Source organism: Rattus norvegicus, chromosome 13 (genome assembly GCF_036323735.1).
Source record: "Rattus norvegicus strain BN/NHsdMcwi chromosome 13, GRCr8, whole genome shotgun sequence".
Lineage (NCBI taxonomy): Eukaryota > Metazoa > Chordata > Mammalia > Rodentia > Muridae > Rattus > Rattus norvegicus.
In genome coordinates, this window is record NC_086031.1 from 56,008,095 (window position 1) to 56,019,620 (window position 11,526).

Sequence of the window (11,526 nt, forward strand, 5' to 3'; positions counted from 1 at the left end):
CTAATTGACAGGAAAAATTTTGGATTAGTAGATTTTAGATGGGTGGGTGGCCCCATCCCTCAACTGCAGGTCATATCTGTCCACTGGATATGATCTCTACAGGTTCTCTGTCCCCTTTGTTGGGTCCTGGGAACCTCTTTGTTCTCTGGTATTTGAGACTTTGTAGTGGCTACTTCCAGTTCCCCCTGCCCCATTGCTAAACACCTACTTTCAAATTCCTGACCCTCTGTACTTCTCCCTGATCTCCTCCTATATCTGACCTGGTCCCCCTATTTCCTACGCCTCCTCTCTTTCTCCCATATCCCCCTCTCTCTCTACTTCCCAGAGATTATGCTCTTTCCTCTACTGAATAGTACTGTGGCACCCACACTTTGGTGTGATTTTCTTTCTTCTTGAGTTTCATTTCGTCTGTGAGTTCTATCGTGGGTATTCTGAGCTTCTTTTAGGCTAATATCCACTTTTCAGTGAGTATAAAACATGTGTGCTTTTTTTTATCTCACTTAGTATGAGATTTTCAAGTTCTGTCCATTTGCTTGCAAGTTTCATGAAGTCTTTGTTTTTAATAGCTTAGTAGTACTAAATTGTATAAATGTACCACATTTTCTGTATTCATACCTCTGTTGAACATCTGGGTTCTTTCCAGCTGCTGGCTATTAAAAACAAGGCTGCTCTGAATACAGAGGAGTATGTTTCCTTGTTTTGTATGTTGGAGCATCTTTTGGGTATATGATGTCCAGGAGAGGTATAGCTGGGTCCTCAGGTATTTCCAACTTTCGGATGAACTGCCAGACTGACTTCCGGAGTGGTTGATCTAGCTTTCAAACCCACCTGCAATGAAGGAGTGTTCCCCTTTCTCCATACCCTCGCCAGCATCTGATTCAGTGTAGGGCTCATCACATCTGATGCATATCATAAAGTAGAGAGGGATGACCACTGTTGATCAGTTCCTCCCTCCATTCAGAAGGTCCATAATCTCAGCCAAGGAATGGTGCCAGCCATAGTGGGTACATCATCTTACAGGAATATACTCAAGGTAATTTCTCACAGACATTATAAGAAGCACAGCTCAAAGGTGATTCTAGATTCTGACAAGTAGGCAATTAACACTAGCAGCACAGTCTTTGATTCTATTCATCGTGTAGGTTAATGAATAAATTTACCTGTGATTTGCCAGGCTTCCCTTGGTGACAGTCTATGAATGTCTCCACTTTTCCATTACTGGTGGTTAAAGGAATATAATATCTTGTGTGTAGTCTGAAGTATAAGCAATATATTAGCTCTTTCTCTGTGGCAGCTCTTTCTCAATTCTACCATCCCATTGTTTCTAAGTCTGGGTTTATTTGGTCTTGCCCTTAGTTTACCTTCTCCCTCCCACTCATTCCCTAAATGACTTGCCTATCCTTAGATAATCTTCCTCTTGTCTCACTATGCTCTTTAGCAGGCTGTGCATAATGCTCACTGACACTACACATCCTTTTTTAAATGCAGCATAAGTCACACCTTTCAGTCAGGCAAGAGGCGGTGAAAAGAGCATGAACTTTAGCAGGAGACAGCTCCAGAAGCAATCCACTGATTTCTAATTTCCACGGTATATATGGTCTTTGTTAAAAGAGTTAATCCTTCTAACTTTCAGTTTTCTCTTATTTCAAATAAAGGCAAATATATGCCCTCAAAATTATAAAACAAAGATTAAATAAATTCTGTAGAGGATATTTAAGACCTAGATATACTAGTTAGCATTTCCCACTCTTCCTTCTCTTCCTTTACTCTGATTGATACAGATGAACTCCCACAGAATTAGGAATCCATGAGTCTGCTTTTTGATATATAAGATTTTAGGAAATAAAAATTGTATCTGTCCTCAAAAGGCTCACAAGCCAGACACACACTATAAATTAAGTAATTATTAGTAACATGGAAATATTTATGAAATACATATGCTCACTGTAACAAAGATATGTAGAACATAGCAAATATCAGTCAAAAAATGAACTCTTAGCATAAAAAGTTCATTGTAATTATAGATAGTGAGAAATTTTCTAAAATACTGTATTAGTAAATTTGCTGTACTAGTAAATATTCACAATAATAAAATATCTGAGATAAGTATCTTAAAGGAGGAAATATTTATTTTCATTCATGATTTCAGAAATTTAAGTTCAAGGAAGATTTATTCCAAGTGAAGCAACCGAAGTGAGGTAGGTTTCGTGATGGTGGAAGGCCTTGACCTTTACACCCCGGAACCATAGAAAAATGAAATGTCAGAGAATGAAATTCATTTCAACACTGTGCCTCTAGTGACTGACTTATACCAAACAGGCCCCAAACCTTAATAGCCTATGCAGCTAGGAACTCTAACAATAGCTGCAGCTTTGGATGAGAAGACATTCCCAAAAGAAACATGGATAACAATTTGGAAACACACAACACATAAAACCTAAAGTGAGTTGATGGCAAGATGAAGAGTTTTCAAAGCAATTAGTATTTTAAATGCTTAAAATAAACATAAAAATAACCTCTCCATTACAGAGAAAATATATGAAAGAAAGAAGAAATCATGCTCACGGACAGCATCGTTCTAACATAACCTAAGAATTAGTAAAGCTAATAATTTTCTGAAAAAGAATATACAAATTTAGGGTGATTTCAAGAATAAATATTGTTCATAGTTTTAACACCTTTAAAACATTAACCAGTCTTGACAAGATACCCATAATGAAAATGTGTTAAAGATTCTTATAGAATTTATATGTGTTACTGTTCTACTGAGCTGGCCTTTGACCTTAAGCCTACTTTAGTTTTGAGATGTATTTGTGCTTTATTTAATGATAATGTTATACATAATTTCACCATATTTAATATTTACATAGATACCCATAATGAAAATGTGTTAAAGATTCTTATAGAATTTATATGTGTTACTGTTCTACTGAGCTGGCCTTTGACCTTAAGCCTACTTTAGTTTTGAGATGTATTTGTGCTTTATTTAATGATAATGTTATACATAATTTCACCATATTTAATATTTACATAGACTGGAGGCAAATTATGTCTTCTATATGTAGTAGTATTTGAATGCATTTAATACTGGTTTGCTTATTGATTATTCAATATAAATAACCAGACAGTTTTATAAAGAAGATGGATTTTTGTAGAATCCCAATAATTATAATTACTTATTCTACTTAAACCAATCTTCTCCTGTATCTGGGAAACTGTCAGAGTATAAATTAGTGTAATGAAATAAAGTTTTTTTTGTGCAAAGTGCTACTGTAATGGAAAATTATATCTTCAATCTCAGAAGGTTCAAAAGCACAAATGTGCAGTCATTTAGCAGATTTTATTTTGACATTTAAGCATAACCCTTTTTTAAAACTGGATATGTTTGCTTCTATTTCATAATTATATTCATTTCTTAAGTTATATGACCACTTGGTTTTAAGTATGAAATAAGCATAATTCAATGACAGCACATATGATAAAACTTTAGTAATCATGACATAATCATGATGTCTCTTAAGTTAAAGCTACCAGCAATAATAGAATGTGAAAATGACATATCTTTGGGAGTATATGAAAGCCTGTGATATCTGTCTGTCTTGCCAGTGCAGAATTTTCTTGGTAGCCTTAGCTTTAAGATAAAAATTAATATTACAGGAAACTGAAAACATCTTCCACTTTCAGTCCTATTGGTATATTTGAGAAATTAGGCCATCACTTCTTAAACTATGCAAAGAACAAGTACTAAGTGAGTACATTTCTTAGCTGAGTCAGAGATAAAAGGACAGACTGCAGGTATTGGCTTATATTGTTGCAGCCTTCTGAGAGCACACAATACAAGGTGCATGGTTAAGCCATGACAGGAGCAAAGGTATTAATTCATTGAGTCTTGGTCCAATTTGTAGTACACCAATAGCTAACAATGTATATGCTCTGCCAAGTTAAAATGAAGCATTCCTCATTGTTGCAAGTCAAGCCGTTCCTTTACCATGGAGAAGCATGTTATGATTTGCATCATTATTCATAATAAAAGCTTCATAATTTGAGTAAAGACCACTATCTGCACATAAGGAATAACCATATTTATACTTTGCTGATCTTTAAAGAAATGTCTTGGTAAGCTTGTTACGACAATCAAAAGAAGCATGTCTTAAGACACATAGTAATTTTCCTATTATCTTGTTTCAGGAATGCTCCTTGTCACTTTCAAGCATAATTATATAATTGAGCCAACATTTGAATTCTATTAAGCATATTGATAATTATGCCCTGGCCTACTACTGCGGGGAGGATGAAAGCATCATCTTTACTTTGAAGATTGGTGATGCTCTTTTTTTTTTTGTTGCATTCCCTTATATGATCATAGAGCTTGATGTTGCTCAACATTTTAATCTGGAACTACTTGAAAATCTTTGCTACAATCCATGGGAGTTCTAACCAAATCTGGTCTACAAAGAAAGTTCCAGGATAGTTAGGGTTATTACATATAGAAACCCTATCTCAAAAATCAAAACAAACAAGCAAATAAACAAACAAAAAAGGAAAAAAAACGGAGAGGGAGAGGGACAGGGACAGGGACAGGGACAGGGAGAGGTAGAGGAACAGGGAGAGGGAGAGGGAGAGGTAGAGGAACAGGGAGAGGGAGAGGGAGAGGGAGAGGGAGAGGGAGAGGGAGAGGGAGAGGGAGAGGGAGAGGGAGAGAGAGAGAGAGAGAGAGAGAGAGAGAGAGAGAGAGAGAGAGAGAATTTTCTTCATCTGCTTCTTTCTGTTTAATTTCTATTGTATTTATCTTGGCTGAGATTTTTTGTTTTACACTTATCTCCATTGTTGAAAAGTTACACTTATTCAAATGATTGTTAGAACTTCATTATGTTACTGCAAATTTTACAAATTGGATAATAAATAAATATTTATTTATAAAGGGGACATAAAAAGTCTGTAATTTTTATTTGATCTCATTTCATTCTGATATATAACATGTGTGTATTAAATTTGGACCCATTAATTTTTATCTTCTAGTTATCTCCTTATCCCACACCTTATTTTCCTCCAAACTTCATGTGCTTTTATTTTTAACTACAAAAAACTCCCTTCTGCCAGCTGTATGTTTATGGTTGTAAGAAAATATACAAGAACATATATTCTCATAGATTTTATTTCTTTTTTTTGTGAGTCAGCATCCATTTATTATTTTTTAAAATAAATTCAGAGTTCAGTTGATGAGGAGATTCACGTGGAGGGAATTTACAAATACAGATACTGGGCTTCCTTCAGTTCTCACAGCAGATCTCGACTTTTCCGTATTTCAATTAGTTGAGATCAGTCTGCTACACACAGAAGACAAAAATGACTATTTAATAATATACCAATTTCATATGAACAATTTTTCATGAACAAATAATACTATATTAAATTATGATCATTACATTTTTTTTGTTTGCCACAACAGAACTTGGCAGTTTTGGCTTTTATTACTGGTTTTCCAAGTATGAAGGTTGTAAGGGTGAGTACTCATGGAGGTCAAGATTCTGGCAAGTTGTGATGGCAGTACAATGTGTGCAAGAACAGGACAGCCTGCCAAAACAGCCCCAGAAGCTACTGCACAAAGACATTCAGTTAAAGCCCAAGTTGCAGTCGGGACCCCAGGATATGTAGGCAACAGAATAGAAAGGCTAAGAAGGCCTAAGCCATTAGAACCCAAATAGCCCTATCATAAACCAGAGGCTCTTTCCTATTGGGTTTCAGTTGAGTCTTGCCATAGATTTTATTTCTAAAGAAAACTGACTATTCCTCTGTAGACATTAATGGCCAAAAGCTTCCTTGTTAGGGATGAAACTTAATGATTCTCTTCCATAACCATATTGTGATTTAAGCTGGCACTAGCTTCTGTTGTTCATGCTTGCAATTACAACAGTTAAGTTCATTCATACAATTAATTCCCTTGTGAGTTCTAGCAAATGCTATTTAGATACAGATAGCCCCTACTTCTGGTTCTTAGGGGAAGTAGGGAGAGGAGGGATATAGAAAGGTGAGAGGAGGGTGAGGATAATAGGGGGCAGGATCAGATGTGGGAGTAGACAGCAAAGAAGTTCAGAGGGTCAGAAACTTGATCAGAGGTATGTAGCAATGGAGGATGGGGAACTGGGGGTAGCCGCTGGAAAGTCCCATATGCCAGGGAAGCAAAAGGTTCTCAGGACACAACAGGGATAAAATTAACCAAAATACTCAATGCAGAAGATAAGATTCTAACCTGTAAAGACCATATCCAGTGGATAGGCAAGGCCCCAGTTGATAAATGGGGCCACCCACCCATCTCAAAAATTTTAATTTAGAATTGTTCCTGTTTAAAAAACATACAGGGTCTGAGTGGAACGCTGACTGAAGGAAAGGCCATCCAGAGTACTCCACCCTATGATCCATCCCATCTGCAGAAACCAAACCCAGACCCTCTGGATGATGCATAAAAGAACTTGCTAACAGAAGACTGGTACAGTGGTACCCTGAGACGATCTTCCAGAGCCTGAGCAATACAGATGCCTAGTACTCTGACTGAATACTAGGACTTCAAGGGAAGAGTTAGGAGAAGGACTGAAGGAGCTGAAGGGGATTGCAACCCTATAGGAAGACAATATCACCAACTAACCAGACCCTGAGAGCTCCCAGGGACTAAATCATCAAGCAAACAATTCACCTGGAGGTACCCCGTGATTCCAGCTGCATATATAGCAGAGGATTGCCTTATCTGGCACCTATGTGAGGGGAGCCCTTTGGTCCTATGGAGGCTTGATGCCTCAACAAAGGGAGATGCTAGGCTGGTGAGGTTAAAGTGGGTTGGTGAGGAGAGTATATAGGCAAGGGATAGGGGAAGGGATAGGGGACTTTCAAAAGGGAAACCAGAAAAGGGACAACATTTCAAATGTAAACAATTAAAGTAACCAATTAAAGTATGGAAAATTAAAAAAAAGTTAATCTGGCTTACTACTTAGCAATGAATCCTGATCCTTGGTAAGAGGGCATTATCCTATTTCTAATTTAGAGCCGAACATTCTACAGTCTCTTATTCTCTTCCTACTGACCAATTATAGGTCCTTTGCTAATCACCATGCACTCCCAAGAGATACTCAACTGACTTGAGGCTCAAGCAACATTATGGAAATGTGGACAGTATGGAAAAGCCAGAGCATAGTATGGTATGTTACTGAGAGATATCCTTTGTGTGGTAAAGTGATGTTATGGATTGAGTGATGCTAGGGATTATTTTCTGGATTGAGAAATGCACCAATCTTTGGGTATAAAATAAAATGTTGAAGCAAGTTTATTACTCTGTCCATTTAGACAATATTAGTATTCATTTCTGGGAATGAGCTAGCCAGAAGTTTGGCCTCTTTAATGTGACAGTTGTGTGTTGTAATTTGTTCTGTGTTACGTGAATCCAATATGAAAGTGTTTGTTTATGCACAGGATAATCGTATTTCTACTAAACCTGTGGGCATTATTTTCCCAGACCACACATTACCCACATTTGTATGGTTCACAGTGGTTTAAATTATTGGCTACTTTTTAAAAAAATAACCACTAAAAATCTATCTATATAATTCAGTGATTTTCAGACTTATAAATAATACTCTACTTTAAAATTTCTACATTTTATACACATTCTTTTATTATTTAAACATTTAGCACATATATGCAATAAAATGGATTCGTTTTCTACTCTAAAAAGCTCCCCCCTCCTCTTCTTTCTAAGATGAAACATTTCTTCTTAATAGTTACTTTTCACTGTCCTACATTCTTGTATGTTTTGTGCCCCACCCTTTTAAAGTAGAATTACTTGTATAACTTGACATGTAAATCATTTATTAGAACATGGAAAAGATATCTGTGCCTATGACATTAAAGAAAGTGACATCTCTCAAGGAGTAGAGTGTCTGCTGCATGTTTTCCATTCTATGATGCATTAATTAATGATATGCCCATTTTATTTTGCTTTTGTGCAATTAACCAAAGCTGTAGTGAAAACATGGTTATAATGGCCATGGCACATCTGAAATATATCACTCTATAACACTTTCCCATTGTCTGGGTTTTTCATGTTTTCTTTCCTCACATCCATAATATTGCTTGAGTCAAGGACCGATGTCTCATTTATGGTATAGTACTCTACTATGCATCATTTTGGCCCATTATGGGTCTCTGAATTAACTGGTATCTTATCAAGCACTTCATATAACATATTTATTACCTATACCAAAGATCATAGGTCGATATAATAATTGCTAATTTCTAAATGTGCATGACTATAAAATTGTGATTCAATACATTTACTGATGCTTAATTATAAATTATAAATACAAAGACTATTTCTATGTTGGGGCCATTCACCTTTTCCCTACACTTTTAATCTTGCATTTTTAGTTCCATCCCAACAATCTCATAATCCTTTCAGCTGTAATGTTCCCAAAGATATTTGGAAAAAAATATTTAATGGGGAGAAAGTAGTTTATAGATGGCAAATATTCATTGAAAGCAGAGCCAGTTCTCGGGCATTTGTGTGGTCTCATTGTCAGCACAGTCAGGCCTACAAGCAAGCAACCATGTTTAAGGGACCTGCAGTTGCCATTTATCTTTGTACCACCTACAACAGTGTGGGTGTCTTCCAGCAGGGTATGGTGGAAACTAGGGTAACTGCACCATGCCAAGCTATGTTGCTTTCACCGACACAAAGTGATGAATTGAGGATGCAGTCAAGAATCAGCTTGCGACCAACAAAGTTTTTGATGGCAAATATCTGATCATAGGTTCGATGATGCTGTTGTTCAGTCTGACATGAAGCACTGGCCCTTCATGGTGGTGAATGATGCAGGCAGGCCCGAGGTCCAAGTTGAATACAAAGGGGAGACAAAAAGTTTCTTCCCAGAGGAAGTGTCCTCAATGGTTCTGACAAAGATGAAGCAAATTGAAGAAGCTTACATGGGAACTACTGCTACCAATGCTGTGGTCACAGTGCCAGCTTCCTTCAATGACTCTCAGTGGTGGGCAACAAAAGATTGCTGGTTGCAATGTACTTCAAATTATCAGTGAACCATCTGTTGCGACTACTGCTTATGGCTTAGATAAGAAGGTTGGAGATAAAAGGCATATGCTGATTTTTTACTTCGGAGGAGGCACTTTTGACGTCTATCCTCACTATTGAGAATGGAATTTTTTTTAAATCAAAACAACAGCTCCACCGATGTGGGTGGAGTAGAGTTTGACAACCGAATGGTCAACCACTTCACTGCTAAGATTAAGCAAAGACACAACACCAGTGAGCACAAGAGTTGTCTCTGCACTGCCTGTGAGCAGACCAAGAACACCTTCTCCTCCAGCACCAAGGCCAGTATTGAGATTGATTCTCTTTATGATTGAATTGAGTTCTATACTTCCAATACCCATGCTCAATTTGATGAATTGGATGCTGACCTGTTCCGAGATCCACTGGACCATGTGGAGAAGGCCCTTAGAGATGCCAAACTAGACAAGTCACAGATCCATAATTTAGTCCTGGTGGCTTGATCTACCAGAATCCCGGAGGTGAAACTTCTTCAAGACTTCTTCAGTGGAAAAGAACTGAATAAGAACATTAACCCCAGTGAAGCTGTTGCCTAGGGTGCAGCTGTCCAAGCAGCATTTCTATCTAGAGACAAGGATGAGTATTTGCTGCTCTTGGCTGTCACTCCTCTTTCCCATGGTGTTGTAGAGACAAGGATGAGTATTTGCTGCTCTTGGCTGTCACTCCTCTTTCCCATGGTGTTGAAATGCTGGTGGAGCCATGACTGTACTCATCAAGCACAATACCACCATTCTCATCAAGCAGACCCAGACTTTCACCACCTACTCTGACAACCAGCCAGGTGTACTCATCCAGGTTTTCAAAGGTGAAAGGGCCATGACCAGTGACAACAATCTGCTTGAAAGTTTGAGCTTAGAGGCATACCTCCCGCACCCAGTGGGGTTCCTAAGATTGAAGTTACTTTTGACATTGATGCCAATGGCATCCTCAATGTTTCTGCTGTAGATAAGAGCACAGGAAAGGAGAAAAAGATCACTGTCACCAATGACAAAGGCCACTTGAGGAAGCAGGATATCAAGAGCAAGTACAAAGCTAAGAATGAGAAACAGAGAGACAAAGTTTCCTCCAAGAATTCACTGGAGTCTTGTGGCTTCAACTGGAAAGCAACTGTTGAAAATGAGAAACTTCAAGGCAAGATCAATGATGAGGACAAACAGAAGATTCTTGGCAAGTGCAATGAAATCATCAGCTGAAGGAACCAGACTGCAGAGAAGGAAGAATTTGAGCATCAGCAGAAAGAGCTGGAGAACGTCTGCAACCCTGTCATTACCATACTGTACCAGAGTGCTGGTGGCGTTCCTGGAGGGACGCCTGGTGGCTTCCCTGATGGAGCAGCACCTCCGTCTGTGGTGCTTCTTCAAACCCCACCATTGAAGAGGAGGATTGAGTCAGGCCTAGTAGAGGGTTTAGCATTGTTCCACAGGGACACAAAACAAGTAACAGAATAATAAAAACTATTTAAATTGAAAAAAATATGTCAAAGATGTGATATATATTTTTCTCAGACAATTATCAAGGTAGATCTGGGCAAGATCCCTGTTGGGTCCCTTTCTAACATTTTATTTTACCTTATCTTATTTTATTTTACATTCTATTTCTTAATTTATTTACTTACTCACTTTACATTCCAATAGCAGTCATTCTTCATACTCTCCAGCAAGTCCCACCCTCACACTCCTCTCTCCCATTCCCCTGTTCCCTTTTTCTCTGAGAAGAGAAGGCCCCCATGGGTACCAACACGCCCTGCATATCAAATCACTGCAGGACTATGCAATCTTCTCCCTCTGATGAAGAACTCAAGAAAGTTCTAGAAAGACCTAATATATATGGACTATAATGCTGATAAGAAAATGCACTAAACGTTTTAGCAAGGATGTCCATGCTATAGTCACATGGTTCTGGAAACTGAAATATATGTATATATTCATATATTTCATATATCTTTACATACACACATATTACATACATACATATATCTTTTCTGGTGATAGAGGAAAAAAGAAAACAATAACAGTACTTTATATTACTATCAACTCTGAAACATATTACAGATATTTTAATAATGCTGAGTGAGAAACACATGTTCTGTATTAACATCAGGGAAATTTTTAACTGTTCAACATATGTAATGCTGTATTAAATTGGGTGATGACTAAAGTAAAGTAATCCACAAATCTTTTTCTCATATCCAGCATATTTCAAATATCCCAGGAAGTGCAATAAAACAGATTTCAGGTTTCAACATAATTTACTTAAATATGACAATATATTTGTTGATTATAGAATTAGGTGAGAAAAAATTTGTTTTTTACTCTTGTATAAGTGTCAGGGCAAATTATGAAGTGTGAAAAAGAATTACATTCAAGACTGAGGATTTTAACAAAATACCACAAAGTAAATAATAACCAAAAAAT

The 11,526-nt window shown here is 37.4% G+C and overlaps 1 pseudogene; it reads left to right on the forward strand.

Annotated features, from left to right (window-relative positions):
• The first annotated feature begins 9,195 nt into the window (after positions 1–9,195).
• On the forward strand, positions 9,196–10,499 carry Hspa8-ps24 (heat shock protein family A (Hsp70) member 8, pseudogene 24; annotated as a pseudogene).
• Positions 10,500–11,526: the final 1,027 nt, after the last annotated feature.